Source organism: Rhinolophus ferrumequinum, chromosome 7 (genome assembly GCF_004115265.2).
Source record: "Rhinolophus ferrumequinum isolate MPI-CBG mRhiFer1 chromosome 7, mRhiFer1_v1.p, whole genome shotgun sequence".
In the NCBI taxonomy this organism is placed as follows: Eukaryota; Metazoa; Chordata; class Mammalia; order Chiroptera; family Rhinolophidae; genus Rhinolophus; species Rhinolophus ferrumequinum.
The window spans coordinates 58,484,749-58,506,593 of NC_046290.1; the positions used below are offsets into that span (position 1 = coordinate 58,484,749).

Here is a 21,845-nt window from a genome sequence, read left to right on the forward strand (position 1 = left end):
AGTTATTTAGCACGGGACACGATGGAGCTCAGCTTGCCCAATTTGCTTTCTGCTGAAGCTGTGAACAGCGCACTGATTCAAAAGTGGCTTTAGGTCTGTTAAATTCGCAAATATCTGGCTTTGACACCCAAGTTACCTTAATGTCTAATAAGTCAGATGTATTAAGTGTCTGGATGTTTTAGAGTTTTACCAGAACTCTTCATAGATAAAGAGAATAAGAATAGTTTTAAAGTACAATATTAACATAAATCCAGGAAAAATTTGACTTTGCGATATAATATTGAGATTTATTATTGTTCATTATATACGTGTATGCTTACATGGATTTATATACGTATATGTTAATATATATAATGTATAATGAACATGTGTTATAAGAATATATTTAAATTCTGTTTCTAATTGGTAGAAGGAATGATGTTTTACATTTTTAGAAATAATAAGACATTTTGAAATATTTTGGAATATTAGTATTAATGGTTGTAATTCATTCAGCTTTTTATCAAATGGAGCGATCAATTAGGCATATAATATTACACATGCAATAAACCCAAGCCTGTGCAATTGCAATCTATGGAAATTAATTGTACAGTGTTTGATTTTGCACTACACTATCTTTTTGGGTGAAATAGAAATTTCCAGCAAATAGATTGCATGGCTTGTATCTCCTAATACTTTACGGACTGTGGTTATAAATGGACCTCAATGACAATAATATATAAAGCTTCACTCTTTGTTGTCTCTATTTCAGCCTATTTATAGAGGATCTAAGCCTTTGTAATATTTCCTCAATTACATCTTGAAGTTACCAAAGGCTGTTTCTTGGTTTCTAAAGTAAAACCATGTAGTTTAATAAGCATTTTCTATTATGTAAAATTAAAACTCTATTTTTAATTTTAGTTTAATTTTAGTTTATCTTTGAACCCTTACCTAGAATAAGACTAGTATCCTAAATATAAAAGGAAAAAAAAAAAAACAGACCTGAAAAGGAAGGGAAAGACTACTTTGTCTCAGGTGTTAAGTGGTTCTGAAAAATATATTGAGTCCCCTGGAATTCTGAAAGGCAAAGTGCAATCGGTTGTATAAAGGTATCCCAACAATTACTCTATGAAATTGAAACTGCATGTTAATTTCAGTTTCAAGAAAGTAGTGACATTTCGACTTTTCTAAATCTTGAACTTGATTCCTGCAAGAAATTAGTTTTAATATAAAGCTAGAAAAAAATTTTTAAGGCTGTGTTTTGTTTCATCTTATAGTATTTCATAATTAATATAGGTTACATTGGCATAATGCTCCTAACTTTGTTTCAGCATGTTAACATCTAATAGTAGTCTGTTGTATCTCCATCAGTATCCTTTTAAGGCACAGTTAGAATCACAATCTTATTAGATTCATGAGAGAACTGAGACCCGAAGACATGAAGTGTTTTCCCAAGAACACAGGGTGAGTGAGCACTAGGACCATGGCTAGAAGGCCGGCTTATGATTTTTAAACTTTATCTATTTTAGCAAAATGAACATTTGAGTTACAAATAAAGGCTGGTGTGTGTGAGATTCAGTGTAATTTGAGGGACTGCAATATTTTCTCACAGCCTCCCGCAGTGCCTGAAGCCTCAAAGTTCCAGTTAAGACACTATCCCCAAAAAGTCCCTAGTTGAATGCAAATACCCAGGGTTTCTGATTTACCCCAAATCAACGTACGCAATATCTTATTTTCTGCCACACTTTCCACACACATCAGTGCCTTGCAGCCCCTGAAATGGGAACTATAGTGAAGATGAACAGGACTTTTTAGAGATTCTATGGTGCAAAAAGTTTAAAATGAAAAAGGTGTCCAAATCATGAGCAAAAAGATGCAGAGGCAAAATTCTAGACTGGTATGATCTCCCCATGTGTTGGATAAAAAAATAAATCCTTACATATTATCTGAGCATTTTTTAATTCAGCTTATTATATTGAATTAAGTTTCTACAAATCCATGATTTATTTGGGTAGCAACTATTCTAACAACTCTCAGCCTTTGGGAGTTTAAGGGACTAACAATCATTCCCACTTTCATGAATTAGTAGGAATTAGTACTTTCAAATTGTTTCCTATTAACAAAGCTGGCGCAACTGTTCTAGGAGGTTGACATTTCAGACCAGGGGAAGGGTTAGTGAGGAGAGGAGAAGGGGTACTAAATGTAAAACACAAGTTCAAGATTTGTTTTTATTTGTTTTCTGTAAACTTAGAAATATAACAACTATTTATAGCATTATTTCCATTTATAGAAAATTCTCTGAATAAAATCTCTTGGCAAGATGAATATTGCTTGTATATTACATAGGATGCTTGCTATACTGATATCCTTATTACATTACAGTCCACAGCACTCAGAACTGTAGCCTAGAAAACTTGTAACAATAGATGAGAATGAGCCAAATCTTTACATTGGGTACTTTCTAAAAATCTTAAATCCTCAGGGGTACAAAACTGTGGGTTCCTGGAGGCTTTCCAATGGGAATAAAATCTAGAAAAATATACTGCAGAAGGTGCGTAATAGAGCAAAAAATATACTGTTTCCTCCTATATAGATAGGGCCAGCCTTGATAAAGAATAATTTTCATGACAAAACAGACATAAGAAATCTTGGGCACTATTTTTAGCTTCCATTTTCAATTTTGATTTCACAAAGAAATTCAGGATGCATGCCCAAATGAAGGTTTCATCTTTATTTCAAGGCAACATGTGAATGAAATGAGAAACCTCACAAACATCATCACACTATAAGAGAGGAACACTACATTACCAGTTTCATTTTAAGATTCTCCTTGTGTATGTGTGTGTGTGTGAAGACTAGAACAAACCACAATTTTCCAAACATTACATGTAAAGGAAATATAAAAAGGATTTGACTGCACCTTTAGGAAGAAATCACACTTTCCACATTCAGTCAATTCTCGGTTATCTACAGTAAACTTAAATCTCTGTCTGACTTTGTCCTGTCACCCAGCATGTACCAAAGTCACCTTGTCTTGGTAGTTATGCATTTAATCTTAATATATGGCCCAAATATTTTTTTAATAAAAAGGTTAATTTTCTTTAAGAAAATACTTATTTTAGAAACAAATATATGAGTTCTATCTCTATGGTTATAGCCCTTTAGGTAGGTAGGTAGGTAGGTAGATAGATAGATAGATAGATAGATAGATAGATAGATAGATAGATAGATTGGTAGATAGATAGATGATAGATAGATGACAGTAAATAGTTTACTGAATTTGAGTAAACTTATGGAAAACTTCAACTTTTGAGGATCATGGGTACAATATATCTAATCATTCTGTGAAAAGTAAACTAAAAGACAAGACTATTATTGTGAGACTCTTATTTTTAATCCTAAGTAAAATTTCTACTGGATATATACCATTTGGGTATTTCCAAAGGTGACTGTCTAATACAATTTGTTGGCAGATGTGTGGTGTCTACAAATCTAGATATCTCAAAGACAAGATTTCTCATAATGTTGAATATGTTGTAAGTGCATTTTTGTATGGGAATTTTTCTTAGCTTCTCAACTGCTAGGGTTGAGAGCTTAGGTGTCCAAAATACAATTGATACTAGAAACACAATGTCAGAGACTCTTTCTACACTCTGTCTCACCGTTTCATTTAAAAATTGTTTCACATTTCTACTAATAAAAGCCTTTCTAAGGATTCTGTATCACTCTTTTGCACGACACATTCACATCCTTCAATGAAAGTTGCTATTATCAGAGTAATGTGCTCTTACTATTTATTTATCACAACAGCTCTCATGACTTCTTACCCAGGCAAGCACTAGATATATCTAACTCATTACCACTATATAAAATAACATGGGGTAGTTTCAGAATGAAAGAGATCAGAGCATGAAATTTTAAAGCTGCTCGTGTTCCTGGTTCTAAAGGAAACAATTGCTATTTAACAAGCACTGGTAACTTTTAACTATTGGAGAGGATATACTCGACTCTTAGTGAAACTATTACCCAGACAACATCTTGTTGGAAATACCTATTTGCTACCTTTTTTTAATTTAAGCTCTGAATACCCTTGGATGTTCTCAGGCTAGATGATGAAAGAAAACTGACCCAGATAGAGTCAGAAACTGAAAATGCCTATTGACTTATTCAGCTGGAAGTTGATCCTGGTTGCTATTTAAATCTATTGCTTTGAGTGTCAGCAGACATACTGCATTCCTTATGATGGTTCAGGGGGCAGACATTTGGGTCAAAATATTCCTTCCCATTCTGAACCTAATGTGGGCTTTACAATGTTTACAAACAGCTGTTACAATAACCTAAAGATCCAAAGAAAAATGTGACACATTCAAGAATCTGACAGTTAAAACTGTTCAGATAGCATCTTGTGGTTTGAGGTAATAAGATCCATGATGATAATGGTATTTGTCACATTCACAGCAGCTATATTCATGAGAGTGGAAGTGACCACCCTCTTACACACCCAGTTACTACTTTGAATCCGGGTCTATATTTTGGCCACCTTGGCAACAGCACAGCAGTAACAACTGGGGCCATAATGGTAATGTCAATCTAAGGACATTTTTGGATAAAGCAAGAGCCCTGACTTTCACGATAGACAGACAGAAAGAAAGCATACAAAACAAACCGAGAAGGTGGGGACCTTAGCACTAAACTATCCTGAGTCTCTAGGCTATTATTGTAATAGTTCTGCTTTTACAAGTCCAACAATTTTCTAGTGGTTGTTGTTTTGTGGGGAAAAACATTTTAGGGGAATGCATCTGTAAGTAGGGGACTTTTTTTGTTTTGTTTCTTTGTCTGAAATGAAACTGTGAAGAAAAACTGTTCACTAATTTTGACCACATTAATCAGTGTGGGTTTCCACATAATCATTACAATAAAAGGGATTATAAACAACAATGAAAACAGACAAAATTGATCATTCGGACTTCCTATTGGTTGATTTGTCTCTTGTGATTGGCCACTGATATCTCTTTTTTTGGACAGTCAAATTGCTTTTCCTTGTCCTCATGACATGAAACACATTTTATGTCCTCATAACTTGCTTTGGTTAATAAATGTGAGGAGAGGTGACAGGTGTCACTTCAAGATGAAACCTTCTAAAGAAAAGTTCAATTTGCTGTTTTTCCTTTTTACTGCCAAGACACCCCACACTTTCCAGATGATAGCAACATCGTCATTCTGGCATGAGAAGATGTGGAACAGAGTCCCCAGTTGTCCTGTCATGAACATGTAATATGAGCAAGAAATACACTGTCATTGTGCTGATCTACTGCAATTTTGGAGCTGTTATCTCAATATAACCTCTCCTATCCTGATTATACTCACAGTGTGATTTATAGACATTTAAAGAATACAATTCCATATTAAAATATATTTGACATATAACATTGTGTATTTTAAGGTTCAATAAAAATAAATACATACATACATCTATACATACATGCATACATATATACATACATACACTGGGGGGAAAAAGAACACCATTCTTTATCCTTTCACAGAATCAGAGGCTATAATGAAGATAACACTTCAACTCTGCATCAGAATAAGATCGACTGTTTCTGTCTTGTCTAGAGATAAAGTACAGGACCGTGAATGTATGGTCAAACTGTGTTCTTCAGGCAGAAACAAAAAATACACTCTTAGCCCAATCCAGATGAATTGTTTTACTGCCTGAACTAGCCAGAAATAATTTCTTTAACTTGTTTTCTTGTAAATCAAACCAGAGTTTTATGAAATAATATTCATTGTCAGCCAGACCTTTCATTTTCCTTTTTATTGGTCTTTTCCTTTCATATCCTTCACACCCTTTTTCCCTTACAGCCACTTTCTCCTTTACTTAGGCTGTATTCTCCTGTCTGACAACAAGAGAAAGTGATTATTACTACTTTACATAACAGATTCTGGCAGAGTATTTGTGCTTCTGTTTCCACAGTAATTTAAACGATTTCTGCTGTAAGTGGAAAGCAAAGTTTGATCTTGGCCTTATGGAATCTTTGTTGAGTGATATCTGTTCCACTAGGCATTTCTAGACTCAAAAAAATGTTTGGACCCTTTGTGATATAGGTAAAATAGAACACATTTAACTTTGAGGCAGACCTACTACGTTTCTCTGTTTATTTCTGAGATCAGCCCAAAATGACAGCTTGAGTGTTGTGTCTGTGAGCATAGTTAAACGCACAAAAAATATGGAGTGTGTGCGTGCACACATGTGCACATACATGTTCGTGTGTTTAAAGTAAAATAAAGACCGTGTAATCAGCTTAAAGTGGACATTTATCAAGTTTTTAATTATGATAAATAACATCATTATGTTTGTTCACACTCTTGCTCCAAAATTACTACAATAAAAGTCCATACTTATAGACTTACTTGGAAGAAGGTCATGATGACTTTCAGAAAAATCAAAATGGAGACAAAGTATACTCTATATATTATTGACCAGAAGCAAATTCTTTTTCTCAAGATACAGAAAGAAAATTTTTAAATTTTATGAAACATTATGATATGGTGTAATTTTTTCAAAAAGGTCATTTTTCTCATTTGCAGAATATCATTTCTTCTCTAAAGTAGTGGTTTTGCACAAGATTTACCTGTTGTCAGTTTCACCTACATTATATGTATTAATATAGAGACTCTATGAGAAATTTGAAAGGTAATAAACATGCATTATTCCACAGGATTAAAATAATTTTCTATAAATTAGCTAATATCTCCCCAAATTAAACATATGTATTCATTTTAAAATTACTTTATTTAGATAATTTATTTATTAAAATGAATAACAAATATATCAATTTAAAATAATTTAAATTCATTTTTTATTTGTCAAATATTGGGAAAGAAGTTCAGCAATAATTTTGTAAAATGATAAAAATCCCCCTTTTCTACCCAAATCTGTATATTTATAAAATTTATTAATCTGTGACAATATTACAACTCTAAGTATTATTTTCATGGATCACATTCCATACTCATGTTGTCCTTTCTATGAATCCATGGATTGGGATTATATATACATAAATTAAGGGGAATTTGTTAATGAAATAATAATTTTGATACCTTCATTAGTAGAAATGGTAGTTATGGCTCTCAATAGGGGATTTTTTAAAGAAAACTCCCCTACCAGAGTTACCCACATACTTCTTTTAAATATGAAAATCTACTTTGCGTTGATCACAGGCTTTATTAAGAAGACTGTTGACTTCAATACTAAAAATATCCAAAAGAAGTTCTGATTGTTTCAGAGAATTCCTGAGCAATCATTTTTCTAGTGATTAAACGGATCATATGCCATTAGATAGTCCAGGTTGAGGGAATTCACATTTTCTGAGCAACCACTATGGGCCCAAACTTCTTTTAGGTACTTTACACATATTACCATTTTGGTATTCATAATCAGTCCATGATGAAGCAATTATTATCTCCTGATTACAGAGGAGGAGGCTGATACTCAGGGAGGTGGGTAATTTGACAGGGGCCATATACCTTGTAAGAAATGGATTAAAAATTTGTAATTTAGGTCTTTTGATTTTAATGTCTGTATTAATCTGTTATGCCACATTGTTTCCCAGAGAGTGCAATTTCTGCTTCATTAATTTAGGGATTCTTTTCAAATGGATTGTCTACAAGTAGTTGGCCAATTATTTTCCTCCTATGAAAAATTAACTAAAAATGTGCAGAAGACGTATGGTTCAAATTCTTCATCTTCTGATATTCATCAAGAATTTGACAAAGTAAACTGAAAAAATTACTGAAGAAATCTTCATGAATGGGGCTCAAAAACAGTCAACAAACACTTGTAACTTGCAGCTCAAGTCATATTTAGGAAGGGCTGGACTGACTCTCAGAGCCAAATGTTTCTACTCCCTGGTTTCTCTTCCCAACTTCTTTTCTTCGTCTCTTTTTAATGGTTTGGTATATTAGAGATGAAGCAGTTCCTTGATCTCTGCCCATTTATTCAGGATCTGGAAAACTCTGAGTTAGGACTATAATTTGCTTTCTTCCTGTCAGCAGAAATGAAACAGTAAATACACGGGCATTTTATCTACTATCTATGCAGAGTCCTGCTGCTTTGATCCTGCTTGCTTCCCAAATCAGATTCCAGAATTGTCTCTAATTCTAGCTTTATGCTTCTCAGAGGATGCTGTGTTTTTTCTTTTTAAATGTATAAAATCTTTTGGTATTTTTCCACTCATGTTTAGAATTCTGACTTTGATTTTGACATTCACATTTTCTAAATTTTAATGTTAAGAACTTTCTACCATACTTTGTTCCTCATTTAAGATTTGTTGCAAAATTCTAATTAACAGATTGAACAACAAAAGAACCCACTGAACACCCACTAGGTTTTTTTTTTGTTTTTTTTGAAAGGGGAAAACATTCTATAAAAAGCACTGAACACTATAAGACACACACTGATGAACACCTACTGCTTAATGAAATTTATCACCAGCTAAATTCAGTTCCTTCTTCCCCACTTCATCGCCTCTTCCCCCTACACACACGCACACACACACACAAAACCACACACATGCCCTCAAAAGACCAGTTTTGATAGCATATACACCATAATATACAGTTTTAAAAGAGGGTTTGTAAAACTGGAAATCTTTGTATTTCAAATAGATGAGATGATAATTTCTTGGGTGTCTGACTTCTATTTTGTTGTATTAATCAAACGATGGCTCTGTTTGTGCCATTATAAAGACCATTTAAAATATTACTTATTTCTAGAATTTATAAAAATATAACATGCTAAAATTTTTTATCATAGACTTTTTAGAAACAGATTTTTTTCCCAGTAAATGAGCTAGTAATAACTGAAGTTAAGCCCAAAGCACACTAAGTAAAGATTTATGATTCTCTATAGATAACAGCAATGTTGAGGGAAGTCTTTTCTTTTAACACAAAGTATATGACAAGTAGAAGTCAGTCATTTTGTAGCTTAAGTTCTAGAAGACATCACTTTAGGTTATACTTAGTATAGGTATAAGAATGAAGAAACACTTACTTACACATAATTTCTTAAAGTTTCAGGAAAAAAATGTCCCGTGATTTTTAAATAAGCAACGTTTAGCCCATAAAGAGGGTAGAACTATCTTATCTTCTATTCAGTTAACAGGTTTTAGCAGTTTTCTGAATACTTATGAGTAGCTCAGAAATTCATATAAGTTCATGTAATTCACACAGCATCTGTTGTGAAAAAATAAAGTGATAATTTACATCCAATTAAAATATTTTTCATTAGATAAAATGCTTTAATAAACTAACAAACTTATATAAGAAAATAGTATTCACTGGGAATAAAACAAGTTAATTTTCTATAGAGCATGCCAAAAATCAAAGATTGGTCAACTGGAAAAGGAGTAAGAGTCAATCTTTTATGTAAAATGTTAATACATTGACTACTTAAAAAAAAATAGTGTGTCCTTAAAGTCTTACAATTTATGTAAGTTATTTGAAAGCATCTTTACTCATGGGGTGAATCCTTATTAAACTGCTAAAAATATATATCTACCAACCCTCTCAAATCTACTATAGAAGTGGAAATTTCAGGAGTGCTTCTTATACAGGAGTGCTTCTTATGCCTTTCTGTCTTTTAAATCTTTGCAATACTACACGATAATATATGTAACCCTGGCTTAAAATGAAGTTAAAGGTTGTTTTTTATTAATTTCTTTTTTCTCATATAAGGATTCTTTACCTTTAAAAATAAGCTTATGTATAATTTGGCAGGCAATTATGCAAATGCATTCTGTTAGGGCAGATTCCAATGGTAAAACACAAAATAAACTTAAGAGAAAAGGGGGAGTCAAGTAAAGAGAAAGTTGGTGGGTCTTGATTTTTTTTTTTGTACTTTAAATATTTTTAAGCCTCTTTACCACTGCTGCTAGGTCATTTCTGTTAGCTATACTAAAGAGCCTTTGTCAGTCTGGAGGAGGCAGCCATGTGTCCATGAATGCTTATTTAGTACGGTGAGGACAGATGGCCTGGAATTGCTGAAGAAGACCTTAAGATATATTTTTAAAAGGAAAGGGAACGAAACAATAAGGGAGGAAATAAATTAGAGAAGAGCCAAATGTGTGGCCAGGAAAAGTATGCACACGAACACACATACACATACACACACGCACATGCACACATACAGGCACACACACATGCCTACAAATAAAGATAAACTATAAAGTGGTAAGTAGGACCTGATGTATTTACAGATTTACTTTTTCTGTAGAAACTAATTTTCATTATTGTTGATTTGTATCTTTTTAGTAGAAACTTGACAATCATAATCACTTTGATCTGAGCTTAGTCTGTCCTAGTTGATATATGATACACCTTTTGTTTCTTATAGCATCCAAACTTGCAATATGAGCTTTGATTCATAAAAGCTCAAGCGATTTACTTAAATAGTATTAACTCCTGACACCGTAAGTCAATGCTCTTAACACAATTTGTTTTAGAGTCTACCATAATTAATTTATCTTGCTTAACATTTTATTTCATTTTTTTTCCTGTTATTTTAAGAAAACATACACACTATTGACCAATCAAAAACTCATGAAGGATTATTTCATGTGTATTAGAAATGGGAGAGGAAGTGAGAATGGAGAATGGCTGGGCAAGGGGGCATCAGTGGATATTATTGTGTTTTCAAGTAGAAAAACTTTGTGAGATGTGAGATGATAAAAAGTGACATTAGCGGATTTTTCTTATGTATTTTTTCTTTCCAACTTATCAAATTAACATTTTTTTCCATTTTCTTCAGATTTATTCTCTTTCAACCATGCTGTGACTATGCCAGGTAACAGAGGACTATTGCTTCAATTGCCAGATTTTGTTACTCATAAAACAAATATTAGATTCCAAATTTCTTTTTATTGCCTTCTGAGTTGTCATGGTTATCAAGTGACACCTTCCCTGAATTGTCTCTCATTTTAACTCTTTTCCATGCTTTGTATAAATAGGCTGCTTGAAAATCAAGAGAAAAATAAACCATCAAGTTTGGGTGCTATAAGAAGCAAACAACACAAGAAAGAAAAAAAAAATATTTCGTTAATCACAAAGTGAAATTGGGAAGACTTTATCCAGAAGCATTAACTGTCATTAAATAGAAACAGTCTAAAAAATATCTGCATAATATAATGGTTCTCTGAACAAGCTCTGGGTAACTTGCTGCCTGTTAAGTGTGTGATTCTTGCATTGTGGTTAGAGTTCTTCTGCAACACCCCACCCCACCCCCAACACACACATCCACCAACCACCACCACTACCAGCCGTGGAACAGGCAGCAAGGATGCTGGATCATTCTAAGGTAAATATAAGAAACATTTTTTTGGACACAAGCACCTTTTAAAAATAGAAAGGCAAGAAGATTCATAAACAGAATCTTTGAAATTGTACAATACTTTTGTCTTACAAAAACATCTGTTGCTCAGATGAGTATTTGGAACACTGAGTACTTCAGATTACCCTTCAGAAGGTGTGTTGGGTGGTGGCTCTCTGTGGACTTGGCCCCAGGGGAGGTCAGCCTAACTCCCCAGCCTGTTAGCTCAGCAATTTCCCAGTGGTCAGCCCGTCTTGCCATAATCATATGCTGGCGCCTCAAGCCTGTTTCTTAACTGTACTATGTACCTTCTAATGAAAGCATCCCAAAATATCCCCAACCGCTCAAATTCTGGGGCAGCCATGACCTCAGACTGGACTGCTGGACACACGGCATTTGCTCAGACAGAATGGCTGATAAAAATCTCCCTGCCACGATGACTAAAATGCTCACTCTGTCTCTGCTAGGTTTTGTCGCTTCATAGCTTATGATTACTTGCAAGAATTCCAGAATCTTTGACATACAGCTGATTAGGAAGCTGTAACGCAACACACGACACCACAATCTCATATGACTTGGAGTCTTTACAATAATGAAAAGAAGAAACAGGAAAAAAAAGTAATTATAAAATAACTTTTTGTGCTTAAAGCAACAAATACAACAATAATAGCAACACAAAGTAATGTGTGAAAATCAAAAGAAATAATTCTTTTGAGAGTTATTTTAAAAATGTAGTTTACCTCCTATACAAATGGGAAATGATATTATGATTTTTTCTAAGGGAGCATTCCTGATATTTACTAATTTATGGAGGAGCTATGAACAGTGCTATTGGATTTTACTACAATCTTTTAGGTAAACTTTCAGAAGCTTTGAGGATAATAAAACAAAATGGGGGGGCACACTTTATGAAAAGTTCAAATGGAATACCAGGCAAATAACTAAAAGAGGCTGTGTTTAAATTCAACAGGTGTTCCTCCGGACGCTTCGTCTTGTAAAGCCTTTGTGTGATAAAAGTAACCCAGGGTCTTGTCCAATGTGGCTTGAACAGAAAGAAATATATTTTGACAATCTGTTAATGAAATAAGCAAAAAAAAAAAAAAGGAAAAAAGGAAAAAATTTAGATTTAGATAGAAACCAGAGCGATCCCTATTGTTATTTTGCCATGTTTTATATGCATTTTGAAAGCGTTGAAGCCTCTTCAAAAAAAAATAATGCTTATAGACTTACAGCATAATTCACACAATGTGATTCTTTAAAGTACCTTTGACAAAATCAGCTAAAGCATGTTTGAACTAGCCTCCTAGTATTAAAGCTTTTATTTTCTTCAGGAAAAAACAAAACATTACTTATAAAAAAAGGATAATACAAAATATACTGACATGGTTTTGTTAAAAATACGAAGCATTATCATTTATATGATAGTGACTTTTTCCCTACAAGTATGCTTTGTAAACGTGATTGAATGAAAAGGAAAAGTCTTTTCTTATCTCAGCTCTCGTAAGCTTTATTGTTTAAGCTACACTTACTGGTAAATATAACAGAATTAAAATACATTAGGATATTGTATAGCAAGTAAGTAACAAGGCACTAATAAGGATTCATCGCATGCATTTAAGCACACTTTGGCAAAAATAATTCCTCTATTACTTATTTAAAAATTATAATATTAAAGGCCCAAATTCTGATTTAGCATTTCTATACCTATTTCCTTATAAGATTCATAGATTTCAAATCTACACGCCTCACTTTGCAGAAAGTCAATAACATTTTCTTAATGTATGCATATTTATATACAGTATACAAATATACATATGTATATTTAGATTATATATTATATATAGATTATATATTTCATATATATATATTATTGTATATGTCTGCTTATATACATATAATAATTACAGTCCACTGCCTACAACTAAAAAAGAAAGCACAAATTCACTTTAACCTACGAACCCCCTGGATCTTTGGCTACTGTCTTATTTTTCCTTCTCCACTGGGGGAGAGGGGTGGGGCAAAACAGCTGAAGTTACAAGCAGTGTTGAAAATAAATGAAAGTCAATTTACCTTGCTAATTTTTCATATGTTTCTTTCGTTAACTGCAGAACTCTGTTTTTTTTTTTTCCTTTTTTCCAGAGTCACTTAATTTTTTTTCTTTTTTTTGCAATCTATTTTTTTTCCCTTAGAAAGTAACCCCTTGTGTCCTACCTTAGGCTCTCACTGAATGATCTCTTTTTCTTCTAATTATATTTCTTCATCTTGGGAGGAACTCACATCGCTTCAGGATAAGCAACCCAGAAGAGCCTAAGGTCAAGTGTGCCCTAGAATCTGAATCTAGAAATTACAATCATGGAATAAGAGCAGAGAGGGAAAGAAGAGGCAGAATGGGGAATTTGTAACGATATTGAGGCCCCTTCTGAAGAATAATTAATTGAACAGCATACTATGTGACATCACTTTCTTGAAATCTCAGAGGACACACTAAAGAGTTTAGGAAGCTGATCTGAATCTGCTTCCTAAACCACGGGGTTAACAAATTAGTTGTACCATGTTCAAGCCTCAGAGTTTTATTTCCTAAGTATTTCCTGTTCTAAGGTTCAAACACCAGTTCTGTTCACAAACCAGCAGAACACAAAGAATGCCAATGCCATATTACACATGAAAAAAACTCACATTTTTAAGACATCTAAAAAGGAGGAAACAGACTTAATTTGATAGCTGGCTTTTATTCCTGTTAAAGATGGGGTTCAATGAAGGGGCTGATGGGGGTCAGCAAAAGAAATTTCTAAGATAATTCTTGAAGTAAAAGAGACTCCTATTTCGGGAGAAGTATGGGGACATTTGTGAAATACAAACACTTCAGGTAGAGGAATTGTAGGTAGAAGAGGGAGAAACATTAGCAGAGCTTTTAAACCAAATCTTCAGCTGGGCTTTTGTTTAACACATATGCAAATGTGTGCACTGCTTCATTTGAATATTTATTTACTGCATTTGTGAAGGAAATTGGGGGATTATAGCCTCTTCCCAGCTGTGTTTTAGTTAATGACTGGTCAGCCATTAGCTTGCTCCACTAAACGGATTCTCGCACAAGCAACACCTTTTTTCACCTCACTAGAAATTCTTCATATACACAACAGTGGGGGAAAACAACAAATCCGATCTATAGAGAGCTATGTACCAAAAATGAAAATATTCCCTCAGAATCATTAGAAATAAACAAGAAAGTTATTTAACAATGGTGACTTTTGCATTTTTATAATAAAGCAAACATTTACTATCAACTATTGTGGGGAGGAAGGGAATTAGCTAATCAAAATTTCTCTTTACTGAGAACTAATTCAGGATGCTGTAGTAAGTGGCCTTTCACTTCCTTCCCCAGTACTTGCTCCCTCCTGTCCCCTATGGTTATAACCACACACATCAATGAAAGTGTTGTGAATTACTTGGGCAATATTAATATTTTACAAATTTATTGGCAATTTCACAATTTCCTCATATCTTTTCACTGCCAAAAAAAAAAACACACACACAAAAAAAACAAACAAAAAAAAACCCCCACACATACACAGAAGGAGAAAGAGTAAATAACATTTCGTTAGCAATTAAATTCAGTGTACTGTCATTGCTCAAACTAACTTATTTAGAGGCATCAATGCTAGTTATGAGATTAAAGACTTGTATCATGAAAAACTCATTTCTAAGGATTAATGGTGACCAAATCTTTAGGGCAAAAAGCTCTCATATATCCTTTCAAATTTTATTTACTATAGATCCACTCTTCTGGGGAAGAGCATGCACTGTTCTAATACAGTCAGAATTAATCCATGGGAATGAATGAATCAAATTCTTATCATCAAAATTCTGAAATTTTCTGCCTGGGTGTAAGAAAAGCCTGGTCATTGGTTTATTAGTGAGGTGATCTTTACAATTATTGAGGTGATCTTTGCAGAATAAATATAAACTACTTAGTTATCAAAAGTATTAATACTGAAGATAATTTATGCAAACCACTTGTCTGTGCTTGATTAGGTATAAAGCACTGCTGCACATAAATAGACAACACAGAACCTCAGAACTTCTTGGACATGAGGAACTGTTTGTGGAGCAAAGTGATCATTTCTCTCAGTTGGAAAAATTAAGTGTCAGACATTAGACTGACAACTCAAATATTTACAGAACAAAACTAAATAATAAAGGAAGACATACTGTCGGACCTCAAGAAAAGCAAAGAAGTAATAATTGTCAATGAAAAAATACCACAAGAATTCTACCTAAGAAACCTGATTTAGCTGCTTCATTGCTAAGATCACTTTAGTTCTGCCCGATACTTAAAACCATTCCAAACAGCAGAAAGAAGCTTCAGGTATACATTTCATGCCATATTTCTATATCAGATGTGAATGGTGTGCACGTGTCAATGGCATCATTTTCCTCCCTTCATATATGTTTCCAAACCATCTCAGAAGCTCGTCAGGCATATTTCTTGTTCATCCCTTCTGTGGGGCAGAGGCAGACAGATTGCTGGATCAGATAGTGCAATACGCTGTATACTGCATTTCAAATGTGCCTTTTTTTAAAGCAGCAGATTTATTGATTTTCTTAAGTAGAAAATATGCACCCGGACATTAGACAAACACAGACTAAACACAGACTGAGGAAAAGCTGATAATTTGATTAAACTGACTGAGCTTTTGTTGTCTGTGTTTGGGGAATTTCCAATAATGTACAAGTGCCAAGCTCCCCTCTTCTTCTGAATTTAACAAATGTAATCCCGAAGCACAATGAATTTTGCAATTATCCTGTATGTGGAGAATTCTTTATCTTTAGAAAAATCTATTGATGAACACATATATTGCTTTGAGACAAAGGTGGGGTGAAAATCTTGCCTTGCTCACAATATAGGACTTTACTCACAAAGGGGTAAGTATTGACCAGGCAAAAAACATTTGCTTTAAGGGTCTCTTTTATATCTATCTATGTTTTGTTTTTCTGTCTTCCTTTCTTCCTTCCTTCCTTCCTTCCTTCCTTCCTTCCTTCCTTCCTTCCTTCCTTCCTTCCTTCCTTCCTTCCTTCCTTTCTCTCTTCTTCAAGATTACTGACATATAATTGGTTAGATGTAATTTGCTCAAGTTGGGGGCCAACTTGAGTTAAATATTTAAGATTTACAATACTTCACAGTGTAGGTATCATTTCACATATCTTAAAGAGCAGTTTGTCTCAAGGTTTCCAAAAGCTCTGTTTATTTAATTTACCCTTGAGGATGCCTGCAATGAAATTAGTGACAGCAGGTGTGTGTGGGTGTGGAGCGACAGGGATGAGGGAATCATAGCTGAAAGTATGTGATGATTACTGAGTTTTATGAATTAGTTGAATGAGACCTTGTAAATTGTTATTGTGAAAATTTCTGAACGGCCCTTGTATCTTCTTTTTTTTTTTTTTTTTTTTAATCTTCATCATTTGTACCATGGTACTGAGAAGAAAATCTAATTCCCTAATACTCTACAAGAACAAGGCTATAAAATAAGCATTCTTAACTGCTTAACCATAAAGACTTTCATCTTTATTATTTTCTAGACATACACTTATTAGGTTTTTAATTATTCTTTTCTCCTATTGTTCTGCACCTTCCATTAGCCATTCTTTCACAGTAATATTTTGTCCCCTTTTGACTGGCTCACCCCTCAGGCTTTTATGTCTTATATAGATGTTTCCCCTCCTAATTTTTGCCCATTCCTGCTCATATGGTTCCCAAAACCCCACCACTCATCCCAAATTATCCCAGATAATTTGGCTGGTAAGATATCTGATTACAACTTTTCACAAATTTCTTGTGTTTATATTTGAAACTCTGGTTTCTTTTCCTTAGCCTATACAACACACACACACACACACACACACACACTTTTCTAAGTGGAGACTTAGACCCCAAATAGGGAATCATTCTGGTAATCAGATATAGTCATAACCCAGAAAGTCACCAATTTCTTAACAACTGTTTTATCAATGATGGGATAGCTCAGGTATCAGCAAGATAATCTGAATTTAGTCTTTAGTTACTGAAATAAATTTCAGTTATAGATTCTACTGTTCTTTTAAACTTTTCTTTGCGTCAAGGATATTTATACACAAGTTAAGGTAACACTGAAATTTAAAATCTCTTTGGCTTTTTTGTATTAAGATTGGAATTTATTTAATGGTTCATATCAGATGGCCTGAGGATGTTTAAACAGAGCCACATAGGAGACAGATATAAAGATAATTTAAATCTATCCTTTTTCTGATTTGCCTTTTCAAGTGTTTGACAAAGATAATTTCCACTAACTCTTTTTATCACCCTGCGTGAACTCAGGAGGGAAAATAACATATAAGCAAAATCAAGTTGCCAAATTTTAGAGGACATTTTATATATTTGTGTGAAGCTTATCACAACAACTTTGTATGGCGATTCAAATATACTTTATCTCATTACATCATTTATAATTTTAGCATTTGGAAATTATATATATTCTTTTGGGGGTTCTAAGAACTAAATCATATGTAACCAAATTATGCCCCATTTTAATTTGACATACATTTTCTTGCTCTTTCAATCCGCTCTTTTGAAAAGGATCTGAGGGTAAAGTAATTTTCACTAACTGTATTAAATACAACATTCAAGTGCTTAATATTAAGTGATAGCTTTCTTTAGAGAAATCAGCCTATAAGGTCGACTGACTAGAAGACAGGAAAACTATGTTCACCTTGCGATTCTACCTTGGGCAAGTTATTTACCTTTTCTCAGTCTTTGTTGCCTCATCTGCAAAATCACAATGTTAGAATAAATGTCTCTTCCACTTTAAGGATCTAGTCATATATTTAAGTTCCATGACTTTTTTTTTTTTCTCTTTGTGAAAACTTTTTTTGGTAATGATGAGAACCTTTGAACTCAATAATTAGGGCTTCATTACATTCTCAGATGTCTGGGTATTGATTCAAACTCTTACGACCCACACTCCATGAAACTTAATTCAAATCATGAAACTGCTGTGTAGGCGTGCGCTCTAGCAGCACACAGGAAGCTTACCGGAAGGTATCAACTGAAAGGAAGCACACATGGAAATATCCTCTCACCCATAATGAAACCTGCTGCAGACCAAGGCCTTTCATGGGATCTCCCAAGCATGGCCGCCCACAGCTGCCTTCACACCATCCAGCTTCTCTTCTCTTTTTAAAAAAATTTCTAAATATAGACTTTTATGATGTACATATTGCTGATGATGTATCTCCTGAATACCTTCAAATAACAGGCTTTTCTTAACAAGGTTTTAATGAATTTTTTAAATCTAAAAATTTTTACATAGTTCTTTGTCATAGTACTTGAAATTTCTTGGACTTCGGTAGAATTGAGGGAAAATAACGACTGTGATCTCTAGTAAGGAAATTAGCGTCGACAGTAACAATGTTATTTCCTATCTCTAAACAGAAAAACAACAATTACAACACTTTGCCTTACATATAGCTTATTAAATTATTTTAACAAGTCACAGAAAGATTTTAATTGTTCTTTTAAAATAATCTTATCTCTTGTCCCAAATAATTTTTCAACATAGGCTCTTATTTTTTAAAAAAGCTAGTTTTCTTTTCAAACTTTCATTCCTCTAATGCAGATATGTACAGCCATGCAAACAAAATTACAGTTACTTATTTTATATGCAAACATGTAGGTTTTTAGAAAACAGAAGGATGCAGCTGCCCATATCATGTCATTCAACCAACTAAATGTATTCAGAAATCTAAAGGCTGCTTCCTCTAACCATTAACAGTATTTTAATTATTTTAAATAGTCAATCACCTAAAAAATACCACCTAGCAATAAAAGTTCAGAAGGTTACTTAATAGTAACTTAGTTATTTTATGTTATATTTACTCAGAAGATATTCATCAAGATTTAACGTACATTATTTGTACAGATATTAATGGAGCTAGGCAATTTTATTTGGTGATGGAGAAAGAGGGAGATATAAATAAGATCTGACTCTGGACACAAAGACATTCTTAATACATTAGAGCAGATAAAGAGGGAGTATGAATAACTATAGCACAAGGTTGAATACGGTAAGGAATCGAAGTTTAATATGTGTTGTGCATGTAACTATGAAAGATTTGACAGGTAGAAATGGGGAAGATGTCAACTGAGGTTGACATCTGGGTTTCCCTTTGAAAGAAAGAATATTTCATCAAGTGGGAAAAGTGGGGAAGCCTCTTGACCACTTGAAGGCAGTCGCATCACCAAGGTGTGATTAACTAAATCCAATCAAGAATGGTAAGTATGATTTAACTGTAACAGTGCAGGGTGATTGAAGGAGACTTTTAGGTGGGGCATCATAAAAATTAGGTTCAACCTGATTTGTAGAAGACCTTGAAATCCAAGATAATGGCTTCGGGTTTGTTTGATAGGCAGTGAAAACCCATGGAAGAGGATAAAGATATGAGAAAAGGAGTGGCTAACAAAGATAAACTTGGAGGTAGGAATGAGCAGGGAAGACCGTATAATCAGAAGTAGATACATCTTTTAGGGCTGGTATACGATTATGTGGGCAAAGTAAAATAAAAGTAGGAACACAACAATGACAAGAGAAATGCAATGCATATGTTGGGTGCAAGAAAAATTCCAGGAGAATCAGAGGTTGTGATGACCATTAAATATACGTGAATATGGGAGAATGTAGGGAAAGTGAGGCGATTTGAGCTTGGATTACTGGGAGAGAGGTCAAGTATTAACATAAAACGTGGAGATGGTTAGGAAGGAACACAAATATGGTGAAATGAACTCAACATACATACTGTGTTAGGGGATATCCAAATGGCACCTGGAAAAGCGAGTTAGCAGCAGCAGTGTGATTGTCATACAAAGAAGTAGAAGGAGCCTGAGCTTTTTTGTACTATTAAGAAACAGTTAAAAGTGTTCAGTGAAATGAAGTGGTCAGAACATGAATCAACTAAGAAGTTTGTCAAAGAGAATTGTCTTTCTTATTTAAGTGTCTGTCACCAATCAAAAACGCCGTGCCTCCCTCTTCTCTGTCCAGTCCCTCACACATCCCCCTTTCCCAGGCTTTATCCTCTTCCAGGATTGGGGTCCTGATGATGTTAGGGTTTGAATTTAGAATAAAGAAAAGGAGTTAGCTGTCATCTGCATAAAGGTGAAAATAAAACTCTGGAAGTGGATGGTGTCACTAAAAGCAGAGGGAATAGCGAGGAAAGGGGAGAGGCCTTAAAGAAATGCCTAGATTTAGATTTGTAGGAGCAGAAGAAACTAGAGAAAGCGTGATGAGAGGCAGTGGAGGAGAATTTTGGAAGAAAGTGTCTGGAAAGCTGAGTTTCCTGGAAAGTGGAAAGGGGAAGTATTAAGCTATATTTAGGCAAGGAACAGAAAACTTATCTTAAAAGCCATCTTGTCTTGATCCTCTCTTGCTTTATCTCCTAGGGGCCTGTGATCAGAGGACCTTGGAGGTCCTGACAGTGACCTGGGGCCAGGGTGTGGAGCTGGAGGGCTTGGTCATGCCCTGAAACCCTTTGTCAACGAAACATTGAAGGGGGAACAGCCTCGTTTATCCCCTCCTATAAAACACCATACCCCTCTTTGCTCTGGGAGGTTTTGATCTGTTCCCTCTGCTCTAGCCTGAATTCCTGCAGCTCAAACACGCCAAATAAATTCTAATAGACCAATCTTGGTTTCCTGCGACTCAATCCTCTGGCCGTTCCTAACAGGAAGTGATCAAGAAATCCAAAATGCTTCCGAGAGATTAATGCAGAGTGTTTGAGAAAAAGCAACCAGAGAAGAGATGTTATAATAAGGGGGGTTTAGATCAAAGGCAAGATTTTCAGTTACTAAAGGGAGACTGAGACTATATTGACTAAGGCTGAGTGGGATAAGGGGAGCAGTAAGTGGGGAGTGAGGAGATGGGTAGATAGGATAAAGCCAGCTAAAGAAAGATTTATTTAAAAAATGAGAGAAAAGGTCAGAATTTGTGTCAGATTGGCAATTGTGCATAACGCTCAATTGGAATAGTCTGGGGAGACTTCTTAGGGAAAAAGAAAAAAAATGGTTAAAATAATGCATACAGCTAATCAAAGTCAAAAGTTGCAGTTGTAATATCAAAATGTCTTACGATGTGGAATCTTGGTGAACACAATGTATTGGTTCTAATGAAAACCTTGCAATCAAGCTGATAAAATCAGGTCTCATATTTTGAAACAACAGTCTGCTAAAGACTGAATTTTGTGTTTCCAGTAAACTTGTGTTTTGAATCCTTAACTCCTAATTTGATGGTATTTGGAGATGGGATCTTTGGGAAGTAATTAGGTTGAGATGAGATCATGAGGGTAGTGCCCTCGTTATGGTATCAGAGCCCTCATAGGAAGAGGTACCAGGGAGTTTACAATCTCTCTCCCCAGCATGGGAAGATACAGTGAGAAGGATGATATCTGCAAGTAAGAAAGAGTTCGCACCAGA

At 34.4% G+C, this 21,845-nt stretch overlaps 1 long non-coding RNA gene across 1 annotated transcript in view; it reads left to right on the plus strand.

Moving 5' to 3' along the window:
* Positions 1-21,031, plus strand: part of LOC117024474 (uncharacterized) — a 63,186-nt gene extending 42,155 nt beyond the window's left edge. The window contains exon 3 of the long non-coding RNA XR_004423459.1: positions 20,817-21,031. This is a non-coding gene — a long non-coding RNA (uncharacterized LOC117024474). The remainder of the gene's footprint in view (positions 1-20,816) is intronic.
* Positions 21,032-21,845: the final 814 nt, after the last annotated feature.